General features: G+C 35.8%; 2 non-coding genes across 2 annotated transcripts; both read left to right on the forward strand.

Annotated features, from left to right (window-relative positions):
- The first annotated feature begins 6,385 nt into the window (after positions 1-6,385).
- LOC149243132 (U5 spliceosomal RNA) lies at positions 6,386-6,503 on the forward strand. Its single transcript, XR_016246861.1, has one exon. It is a non-coding gene; the product is annotated as a U5 spliceosomal RNA (small nuclear RNA).
- A 1,314-nt stretch (positions 6,504-7,817) lies between these two features.
- Positions 7,818-7,932, forward strand: LOC149243133 (U5 spliceosomal RNA). Its single transcript, XR_016246874.1, has one exon. It is a non-coding gene; the product is annotated as a U5 spliceosomal RNA (small nuclear RNA).
- Positions 7,933-11,219: the final 3,287 nt, after the last annotated feature.

An 11,219-nucleotide genomic window follows, 5' to 3' on the forward strand; every position in this document is an offset into this window, starting at 1 on the left:
AGGAAATTCTACATGGTATCAGAGCTGAGTTTATCGGAGCTGTGAACAGTATACAAAGAAGAGAATTTGAAGTTTGAAGTTTGGGGTTGCAAGTGCAAATAAAATTCATATCATACTTCAAGTTTGGCCAATGGCATTCTATGGCTTGAGACTCGAGTATGCCTTGGAAGGGAGCTTGAATTACATAGCATGGAAAGATCACATGGAGGTTGTATTAGAAGACAATGGCTTGGAGGATTTCATTGATCAAGAAATCCCAAAGCCAGGTTCAACTAATGCACAAGAGTTGGCTGAGTGGAATAAGTGTGTGGCGAGGGTGATATGGATCATCCTTGAGGGAGTTCGAGACCATATTGTCTCGAGTCTCCATGGGAAGGATACTCCATATTCAATGTGGTAGACAATGAAGGACCTCTACTAGAATAGTAGCGACCAGAGGAAATTGGCACTCAAGGATAAGCTTCGAAGAATCAAGATGGAGAACGACGATACTATTTCCACATATCTGAACATGCTCACCACCTGTAGAGATGAGCTTGGAAGTGTGTGATTAACTATTGCCGATGATGATATGGTGAGCCTCGCTCTCCTTGGCCTTCCAAAGAGCTAGAATAACTACCAGGACTCTGTGAATGTAAGGGAGAAACTGCCGAATTGGGAATGACTGTGGTCAGATCTCATGCAGGAGGAGGTTAGGAGGAGCACTCGAGATGGTTCTTCATCCAGGGATGATGATACAGAAAATCTGGCCTTAGCAAGTAAGGCAAGGAAAGGGAAGGGGAAGGCGTCCCATTCTGAATCGAATTCTTCTCATGGAGGGAAGAAGGCTGACAAGTCTAAAGTGAGATGATTTAATTGTCACGAGATGGAACATTATGCGACTAATTGCCCATCGAACAAGAAGGGATCCTTGGAAGGATCGGAAGGTGAGGCATTAGCCTCTCAGTTTGAAATGGACTTCACCCTCATCGCATGCATGGTGTCATCGATGATGGGTTGTGGTTGGTATCTTGACAGTGGAGCCTCATTCCACATGAACGGCGATAAAAGTTTATTCAGTACCTTGGAGGAGAAAGATCTCAAGATGCGCATAGAGATGGGTGACGACAAAAGGTTTAGTGTTTCAGGAGTGGGCAAGGTTGCTTTTCAGAGGGAGCATGGAGCTCCTATCACCCTGAACAATGTGAAGTATGTGCTTGGATTGAAGAAGAACTTGGTATCGGTTGCGATGTTGGAGGCCAAAGGCTACGATGTTGTCTTCAGTAAGGGAAAGGTTTTCCTTAGACACATCACCACGAGGCAGGTGAAGCAGATCGGTTCACGAGTTAAGAACCTGTATGCTCTTGAGGTTCAAGATGCATGTAAAGCCTTGAGGAGCAAGGAAAATTTTAGAGACTTGGTGGTTGAGAGGGAGAGTAAATTACCTCTCAACATGCAGTCCCAGAAGAAGTCTCAGACAATTGTGGAGGAGCCACAATTAGAGTCAGCAGAGGGATCACATGCAACCATACCTCCAAGTGTGAGGTGGGGTGATGTGAAGTGATAGTCCCAAGAAGGCTGAAATTGGGCAGGGTCCATTGAGAGGTTTTATCTCATGGATCGTACCTTGCTACGGAAGCCCAAAGTACATAGTAGCGGGAGGAATCAATGGGATTGATGCAGTCAGAGATCAAAGTGACAAAGGCTAGAGTAGTCAGATACTGAAGAGTGCAGAGAAGGATTGACAATAATACAGAAAGCCTGAGTCAACAGAAGCGCAGAGTTTTCAGTCGACAGAGGCAATAATAGTTAGAGACTTCATTAACAGAGGCATCATTTTGATTCAGGTTGGATGTTTTTTTAGTTTCTAGAGTTGCTGGAGCAACAACACTAGAGAGAAGTGTTGCATGCATAACATTCCAAAGGTTCACGATCGGGATCGAGTTGAATTCCTTTCTTGTTGAGAGGGAACGTTGAAAATAGCAACAAGAAATGATAAAAATAGAAACCAGAAATTCCAATTTTAATTTGTCCTTGAATTAAAATTGTGAATTAAAATTCGAATTTAGTCTCACCAGCTGGTTGGAATTAATTAATTACTTCATTATGGATTAATTAGCTGGAGAAATTCAAGTTAGAAGTCTTTCTGTAGTCATGCAACAGTTATCCCTTAAATTAAGGAGATGAGATTGAGTTATATTTGAGTTGTAATTAGTTAACTCAATTTACTGAGTTAATTCCAGTTAAATTAGTTCCAAACTGTTTGAGGAACTAATTGTGAGTTATCAGTCAGTTGATGCATGTATGCACTCAACTCGTGTACTCCAGATAACTGAAGATTCCCTCATCAGAAACTCATGCATGTCTATTAAGAGAAAGACCCAGTTGAGCTAAATTTCAAGGACAAGTTACTATCAGTTGCATGTGTTTTCCTATAAACAAAACTCATCCATGCAGTCAAGGAAAGGTTCCTTGAGGATTGCACAGTTTTACAGGGTGTGAGATTAGTGTGAGTGATCAGTCTTCCACTTGGTAACAGGAGGATCACCCAAGAGAAATTGCGCAAGGAAATATGAGGCTTGGAGGGCAGAGGAGAAGGCTTTTGAGAAGCTTTGTTTGCCTAAGAGCATCCAGGAGGATTGTACTGAGAGCTGGCTAGTTATGAGAGCTAAGGCTTTGTGTAATTCTGAGATATTTCCACCTTGTATGATAATACATATGGTGGGGTTTTTAGCTGAGGTTTTCCCCTGAGTATTTTCTGTGTTTCATGTGCATTGATTCTTCTTCTTATGGTTATATGTGTTCAACTCTAGTTCAGCTCGATCTTTAAGCTTCTGCAAGTTTGATAATAGAAGTAGATTATAGTATTTTGCTTTGGTATATTGCATTATCGAGTTAATCTACAGTTAGATTTTCTACATAGATCTCAGAGGTAGATTTGTAGAGAATTTGCAAGAAATTCTACAGCCTGGATACACCTAAGCTCCAATCTGTAGTCATCATTTATCTCATCCCTTCCTCGACCTCCTCTTTTGGTCTCCATATTAGCAACACACTTTTAGTAATGTCTCAATATTTTCTTGTTGTTAAAGAATTATTTTTAGAGCTCAAAGCATGCTCTGATACCACAAATTAATGCAACACAACACGATCTCTTCCTTTGTTCTTCTCAAAAATATTTTTAACAGAAAAACCCAATTTATTCATTCTCTACTCTCGACTTTCTACGCTTCTCAAGGCAATACTATGAGGAATATTTTTTTCTTCGTATCCCACTATTTCACAAGGTGCATGCCTTCATTGATCATTTCAATCCTCTCTCAAATATAATTTACATGTCAAGGTTCTTGCTTCACGATTGGCATGTGGAGTGAACTCTCTTACGACCCTTCCCTTTGGTTTCCTTTACAAAAACTTAACAATCAAATGCACTGAGGACAGTCCACGTGCAACCTCAAGATGCACACAACTTTGAAACCAGTCGGGGATCATAACCCCCACACTTGACCACTAGAGGAAATGTTGCATTCCTTTTGACTTCCAACTAGTCAGTGATCTCAGAGGTTAGGAATAAGACTAAACCAAGCCAACCATATCTAACGATTTTATCTCCCACCAAAAAACCCAAGAGAGCAATACTGAGCATGTTGCATCCCTTGGTGCATCCACTATTGAGCACTGTTGATTTCTTTGACGAGGTGCTCGAATGAATAAATCCATACACCAACTACATCGAATTTTATCGAAATATTTATTATTGGAATCAACAAATTTTCAAAATTTTGTCCTGATTCAGGTGAATTTGGTAACTATGGTTAAACATCATCATCATCCACAACATCAAAAAAATCAACTTTGATTTATAACCAACTAAGCTAACCCTCCAAGCTCAATTAAAACTAGAATTATATAAATATTAATTTATGTTTGTTAATTTATAAAACGTGTCATATTGAAAACTATTAACATTTCAAAATCTTTACAAACAAAATTCCCAACTTGTGTACACACACTGTGAATCCTTAAAAATTTTATATCCATGGATTCCACAAAAAAATTATCAATAAAGGTGTATTTTTTTCAGTTCCGTGGGCTATGCAGGGCATCGTATTTTACATTAGGAATCCATGCAGACTCCACAATCTAAGTGTGGTCGCTCTTCAAATCTAGGGGCCGTTTAGACTCCACGATTTTTTGAGTGTGGTCGATGTTCAACTGTGGCAGTCGTGCGAAATCCACCATCGCTTGATCAGTGTGGCCACCTTTAAGCTTCGGAGGTTGTGTGCACTCCTCGATATTTATTTTGGTAGCTACTGAAAGAGATTGAAGCTGTTGAAAGAGGTCTTCAAATCTCATCTTATAATACAACAGAGCATGGTCTCTTCCTTTGTTCTTCTCGAAAAAAATTTAACATGAAAACCTAATTTATTCCTCCTCCGCTCTCGGATGTCTATGCTTCTCAAAACACAATTCTGTGAGGAAGATTTTTTTTACTTCATATCCCACTATTTCACAAGGTGCATGAATTCATTGTTAATTTCAATCCCCTCTCAAATATAATTTACATCTCGAGATTCCTACTCCACAATGGTTGCGTGGAGAAAACTCTCTTATGACCCTTCCCATTGGTTTCCTTTAAAAAAAACTTAATAGTCAAATGCACTAAGGATAGTCCATGTGAAACCTCTAGGTTTACACAACTTTGAGACCAATCGGGGTTAGGACCCCCACGCTTGACCACTAGAGCAAATGTTACGTTCCCTCTGACTTTCAATAGTTGATGATCTCTACAAATACCAGGGTCGACATTAAAGCCAAGTCAGGATCCTTCAACCTTGTGTGAGTGCCAAATTGGGCCACGCCCGACTAAACTCTACCAATTTACATACGTTGGGATCATGTGCAAATAAATTAACATTGGTTGCGAATAGATTAATGGTTTGCATGTAAGAGGAGGTGTGTGCTATGGTAGAGATGCCCACGTCAAGTATCCATTGATTAGTTTCATGGTCCACTTTCCAATCTAGAATGAACCTTATGGCTTATCGAACTTGTTCTTCCAGATGAGAGATTACTCTTTGGAATACTTCAGGGATAATTTCTCTATATTGGGTCATAGTAGTGTGAGCTACTGATTAGGCTTAGGTTTAGCCAACAGAGGTGGAAACAAGGTTAGGGGTAGGGGAGGGACCCAATCATCCTCTTCTACCTTCATAGTGAGTAGAGGAGAGGCGACTTCTTGCCATGGCCCATGGACACTAGGGAGGGGATGAATAAAGTCTAAGATATCAAAGACATAGTCTAAATAGAGAGGAGTGTTGGAAAATCAAGGATATTATATTAGGGTTTGATTCTCCTTTCATGATAATTACTTGTGAGTGTGTTGGATTCTTTTGTTTGTTTCCTTCCATATTTCCCATGTTATAAATCCTTGGAAGAGTTGCGAAACCGTGTTCACTATAACACTAGTAAAAGGTGCATGCTTCCATTATTGAATGGATAATGGTTGTTTTTAAATGTGATTGTTTAATAATGTCAAGTTAATCCTAAGTTAAATACATATGTTTTGAATAATGGATAATGAATATAGTGTTTTTTTCATGCTAAGCTACTTAAAAGATGAAAATATTAGTAATTAAAAAGTATCAATGTAGTGTTATTTTAATGAATAAATATTATTTTTAATTATAATAAATTACTATTATTATTATTATTTTTAAATTTTATTATAAGCAATGTTTCATTGTTGTTTGCTATTTTTTGAATACAACTTGAGTAGTTTGATAGTTAAGAGCATGTGTTTCCTTTTAAGAGGTCACAGGTTTAAAGCCAAATGGGGTAGAGTAATGTATGCCTTCATAGACTTAGAGTATGTCTAACTTGACCATGACCTTAAAATTGAATAATAATTATTATTATTATAATTTTAAAATAATTTTTCATATTTATTAAAAAAACAAAATTATATTAATATAATATAAAAATAATTTGATTCTATCGTGTTAAATTATTAATTGATTTTTGAGTAAAATCCTTCATTCATATGATTTGCAATATTCGTTTCCTATTATTATGACATGCCTAGTAAACGCGTTGTAGCTCATCAATGGAGATTGTGAACAATTAAATTTCATAAAAGTGCTTCACCAATAATAGCTTTCCTTTCCTGTATTTTGTGGAGGGCCATAAAATAAATGAAATGTAACGCGCTCCATTTTTTAAAATTTTTAAATTGATTGAATTTCTGAAGCACGATAGACAAACGCGCTGGCGTTAAAACATCTTTTTTGACTGTGGCTGAAGGTAGGAAATGCAAAGTGCGGTGTGTTTGTCCCACATTGATCGCGTTGTCGAGACATCGAGGGAACAACTATAAATATGCGGGAAATTAACGTGTTAGGTACGGAGCCGTGTGGTCAGCACAAAGCGAACTATTCTTTCGCCTTTTACTAAAGAATACCGTGTGTTGGCCACAATCAGCGGCATACGCCAATTTTTGGATGCCTCTCCCTCATCTCGAGGCGAGAAGCTCACAATTCAAACGTCAATCTGGATTGTTCCGATTCTTTGGATGCTTCTAACCATTCAAACGTCAATCTGGATTGTTCTTTGGATGCTTCTCACTCATCTCGAGGCGAGAGGCTAACCATTCAAACGTCAATCTGGATTGTTCTGATTGTTATGAGGTTGGGCAGAAAATACAAACGTATATCTAGATTGTTCATCGACTCATGTAAGGGAATTATGAGGCTGGGCAGGAAATATTAAGAAATAAAATAATTTACTAAAAGTTGTTAATTGGTAATTGTTAGATACTTCAATACAGGAAAGAACTTAATTTACAAAAATTTGTAATGGCTAATTGGTAATTTAGTATAAACGTAGAAGCTTAGTAATTTAATGATTTTCTAAAACTAGTTTTCATTTTATTTTAAAAAATTATCAATTTCTTATTAATATAATATATAGATAATTTAATTTTAAAATAAAATCTTATCCTGTTAAATTTTTAATTGATTTTCAGAGTAAAATCCTGCATTAATATCATCTGACAGTATTCTTTATCATTTCAACCGGGCCTGTTATTCTAGTAAACGTTGTGGAGCTCATCAATTGACACTTCGAAACAATTTCGAAGTGCTTCACCCATAGTAGGTTTACTGTATTTTGTGGAGGGCCATAAACTAAATGATATATAACAGGACCATTTTGCTAAATTTTAAAATTGATTCAGATTTTGCTAAATTTTAAAGGAGATGAATTATCTAAGATGGGACTTTCTTCCCCGCCAGGAATATGGAAAATGCAGATAAAGAATGACAATCTCTCCTACCAGATCCAGGATTTCTGCCTACCGGTACATAATTTCCTTTCTTTATGAAGAATATCCGGTATGTATCCTCTTTTCTTTCATAGTTTTTGTGAAGGATTTTTTGCACATATATATAATCTGGCCAAGAGGCAAATAATCCCTCTATATCATGCTCATGTTTATGGGTAAAATCCAGTTATCGGTTTGTTTTTTTCCAAACAGCCGATTCTGAAAAACACATCTGCACTGCTGCAGTCTTTATATCTCTGTTATCAATACGACTGTATATCTCTCCTTTATGAATATAAAATACATAACGCTTTTTCGTGCTGAAATTTTTTAAAATTGATTCAAGCTGGAAGCACGGATAAACAAACGCGCTGGCGTTAAAACCTCTTTTTGGGCTTGTGCGTGGGGATGGGAAATGCAAAGTGTGCTGTTTTAGTCCCACATTGACAACAAGATCGTGTTGTCAATACAATCGAGGGAACTATAAATATCCGGGGAATTCCTGTTGTTGGTTATTGAGTCGTGTGGTTCACACGAGGGGACTATTCTTTTGCCTTTTACCAAAGAATACCGTGTGTTGGCCACTATAATGGTTTGTGAGGTATTATGAGGCAATGAAGTACTATAATGGTTTGTGAGGTATTATGAGGCAATGAAGTATATAATAGTTTGGCCACTATAATTGTTTGTGAGGCATTATGAGGCAATGAAGTACTATAATAGTTTGTGAGACATTATGAGGCAATGAAGTAGATTGAGATAAATAACTATAATAGTTTGTGAGGCAATGAAGTAGATTGAGATAAATAACTATAATAGTTTGTGAGGCATTATGAGGCAATTGAGATAAATAACTATAATAGTTTGTGAGGCATTATGAGGCAATGAAGTAGATTGAGATAAATAACTATAATAGTTTGTGAGGCATTATGAGGCAATGAAGTACTATAATAGTTTGTGAGGCATTATGAGGCAATTGAGATAAATAGCTATAATAGTTTGTGAGGCATTATGAGGCAATGAAGTAGATTGAGATAAATAACTATAATAGTTTGTGAGGCATTATGAGGCAATGAAGTAGATTGAGATAAATAACGCTGAGGCATTATGAGAGGCATTATGAGGCAATGAAGTAGATTGAGATAAAGAAAGCTAAGGAAGTAGATAGGCAATGAAGTAGATTGAGATAAATAACTATAATAGTTTGTGAGGCATTATGAGGCAATGAAGTAGATTGAGATAAATAACGCTGAGGCATTATGAGGCAATGAAGTAGATTGAGATAAAGAAAGCTAAGGAAGTAGATAGGCAATGAAGTAGATTGAGATAAAGAAAGCTAAGGAAGTAGATTGAGATAAAGAATGCTGAGGCATTATGAGGCAATGAAGTAGATTGAGATAAAGAATCTTAAGGAAAGGCAATGAAGTAGATTGAGATAAAGAAAGCTAAGGAAGTAGATTGAGATAAAGAATTTTAAGGAAGTAGATTGAGATAGAAACCTAAAATTAGGTGATAGAAACCTAAAATTAGGCAAGGAAGTAGATTGAGATAAATAAATCTAAAATTTATTAAATACTTAAAAGAGTATTAAATATACTCAAACATAACTCTAGATGGGTAATAGCTCATGAAAATGGTTTATGAGGCGAGGAAGTAGATTGAGATAAAGAAACCTAAAATTTATAAAATACTTAAACAATATTAACCTAAAAAGTATTACATATACTCAACCATAAATCGAGATAAAAAAATCTAAAATTTATAAAATACTTGAACAATATTAAAAACCTAAAATTTATAAAATACTTGAACAATATTAACCTAAAGAGTATTAAATATACTCAAACATAAATCGAGATAAAGAAACCTAAAATTTATAAAATACTTAAACAATATTAAATATTTTGGACACAGGCAGAAAATTTTAAGGAAAGAAACCTAAAATTTGTTAGACTAGAGGAATAAATACTTAAACAATATTAAATATTTTATTAGCCAGATGAATACATGTTTTATTTTATTTTATTTTATTTGAATACGTGTTTTATTTTATTTTATTTAAGAATTTTATTTTTTGTTGGAATTAGCTTGAGATAAAGAAACCTAAAATTTATTAAATACTTAAAAAGAAATTTTAAAGAAATACTTAAACAATATTAAATATTTTATTAGCTAGAAGAATAAGTGATTTTTTATTTTATTTAAGTATTTTATTTTTATAGATTATGTTAGAAAAAGGTTATTTTTATTTTATGGCTTCCTATTTCAACTTTTGGGAGAGGTAGGGTGGTTGATTCTTAAAAAAAATATAATTAGATGGAAAGATTAAATCTGGGCCGAATATACCCAGAATATGCTTCATCTTATAAAAAGTTGTGCATTTGAAACTGATGGTCTCTGCATTTCCACAGACAATCCACTTGGTTGATGGCCCCTTCCCATTCTAAGGTGGCCTGATCACACCACCACTTCCATTCTCCAGCTGTTGGACATGAAACACCACCGCTTTCATCCGTCTGTATTGTCAAGTGTTGGTGGTAAGGGCTCAATTGCTATTCTAATAGGAGCGGGACTTTCTTAGGGAAGAGCCAAAGAGGAGAAAAATTCCTGCGGCCCACGTCTCTGTAATTTGAATTGTTTGAGTTGGATTGCACTATTGGAGTGAAGGGAAGAGCCGATTAGAGAGCCAATATGTGACTGGTTAGTGGAATAGATGAAGAGTCGATCTGTGAATAGCATATCTGCAATTGGTGAGTCGACGCGTTGAAGAGCCGACTGAATCTTGATCTGTTCAGCAGAGCGTTCGTTCCAGAGAGCTTACTTGATATGTCTAGCTTCTTTGGTGTACCTATCTGAGCATATGAGTAGATTGGACAAATATTTTACGCCTTTTAGCACAAGCTAAGGGAAATTACGGTAATTCACTTCCATGTGAGGAAGAGCGCTCTGGCTAACTGTGGTTTATTATAAAATTTAAAGGAAAAATAAAAATAAACATTACCCAGGGTAATGGCACTAACTACTTTTTTTTAGGGGAGGGGCTAGTTCCCAATTAGAAGCATTATAGGGTTTAATGACACTAACTACCTATGACTATTTAGATAGAGATTATATAATTGGCTAAATTTCTAACCATCTCTTCCTTGCCTATTTTGTTCATGCAAATAACAAAGGTGTGAATGGATACTACAATGAAAAAATCAAATCCAAGCTAGGGTTTGTAAGAAAACAAAAGGGTTTTAGAGAGGATTAGGGGCTAGGGTTTGTAAGAAAACAAAAGGGTTTTAGAGAGGATTAGGGAAGAGCCTCTCCAGATAACCTATAACATGCTATCGTGAACATGCAACCGTGCGTTTATGCCATTACTCCTTGCTGAATTGAAATTGTTACTTACAAAAGCCCTTGGAACTTCAAAGAATTCAAAAATTTATTATTAAAATTGTAGTTGGCTTTAGGTTGGTGCTTTGCTGAGGACTTCCTTTGTTTGTCTATATAGGTTCGCGACATCAACAATTGTATGAGTCGCTTTTTTCTTCTGTTAAAATCTACAAATAATTTTTTCATTCTCATCATTGAACACTTTTTGGAAGAATTTCATAAAAAAAAATATTTCACGAAACTTGATCTCTATTATAATTATCATCAAATTTGGATAAATGCAATAGACATTCATAAGATTTCCTCGATTTCCTTTCACATAAATGAAGAGAATTATGAGTTTTTGGTGATACGTTTTGAGTTTTGGCTATTATAATTATCTTTTGATTCCCTTATTCCAAAATGAATCTTATTCTGAGGTTCCGAAAATTCCACAGTAGGCATTCAAAAATGTCTATTGTGGAATTTATGGCACCTCAGATTCAATATCAACCCCACAAAAATCTACAAACCCTAATGAATCTTATTTTTCAATTATTGA

This window comes from Pinus tabuliformis, chromosome 8 (genome assembly GCF_031772625.1).
Source record: "Pinus tabuliformis cultivar Carrire ecotype Pingquan chromosome 8, CPIR1, whole genome shotgun sequence".
In the NCBI taxonomy this organism is placed as follows: Eukaryota; Viridiplantae; Streptophyta; class Pinopsida; order Pinales; family Pinaceae; genus Pinus; species Pinus tabuliformis.